Source organism: Otolemur garnettii, unplaced genomic scaffold (assembly GCF_000181295.1).
Source record: "Otolemur garnettii isolate 467f Iridium unplaced genomic scaffold, OtoGar3 scaffold00129, whole genome shotgun sequence".
Lineage (NCBI taxonomy): Eukaryota > Metazoa > Chordata > Mammalia > Primates > Galagidae > Otolemur > Otolemur garnettii.
Genome location: NW_003852524.1, coordinates 2,068,145 through 2,068,907, shown reverse-complemented (window position 1 = coordinate 2,068,907; position 763 = coordinate 2,068,145). Strand labels below are relative to the sequence as shown.

The window sequence follows — 763 nt, the reverse complement described above, 5'->3', positions numbered from 1 at the left end:
CTTAAGTGTTGATTCATTAGTTCCAATTTGGTATTGAGTATATGTGCTTCTTCCTCCATTCTTGTGATGTTTCTCTCAGGAGAATAGTTTCCAGGTCCACCCAGTTCATTGGAAAAGATACTAAAGTATCTTTTTTTTAAAATAGGTAATAAGTAGTACTCCGTAGTATGCCTATACCACAACTTTTAAATCTATTTCTGTATTGATGGGCAGTTGGAATGTTTCCACATCTTTGCAATTATGAATTGTGCTGTTGTAAACATTTTAGTGCAGTTGGTGTTTTATCAAATTAGCTTTATTCCTTTGGGTATATACTCAGCGGGGGGAAGGCTGGATCAAAAAAATATGGAGCACTTTACGAATTTGGGTGGCATCCTTATGCAGGAGCCACGCTAATCTCCTCTACAGCATTCCAATTTCTGTGTATGTGCTACTGAAGCGAGCACAATCTAACATTCTTTGAACAATCCTTATTTGCCAGGCCTTTTGTTAAACACCTCAAATGGATTATTTCACTTACTTTTCATGAGATAGGTACAACCAATATCAGTATTTCATAAATGAGAAAACTGAACCTTGGGGAAATAAAGTAACTTTCCTAAGGTCACCTGTGTAATGGTCAGTTGAATTAAGATTCAAACCTAGATAATATGATTTCAAAATCTGAGCTGTTTACCAATTTATCCCCTTATCTTAAATCAGGATTAAGGAAAAGTCAGCGTCCATGAGTGTTTCTTATGTGAGACCTGCCACTTATGTAAAC

The 763-nt window shown here is 36.0% G+C and overlaps 1 non-coding gene across 1 annotated transcript; it reads right to left on the bottom strand.

The window, feature by feature from the left end:
- Positions 1-339: 339 nt before the first annotated feature.
- Positions 340-446, bottom strand: LOC111727902. Its single transcript, XR_002775333.1, has one exon. It is a non-coding gene; the product is annotated as a U6 spliceosomal RNA (small nuclear RNA).
- Positions 447-763: the final 317 nt, after the last annotated feature.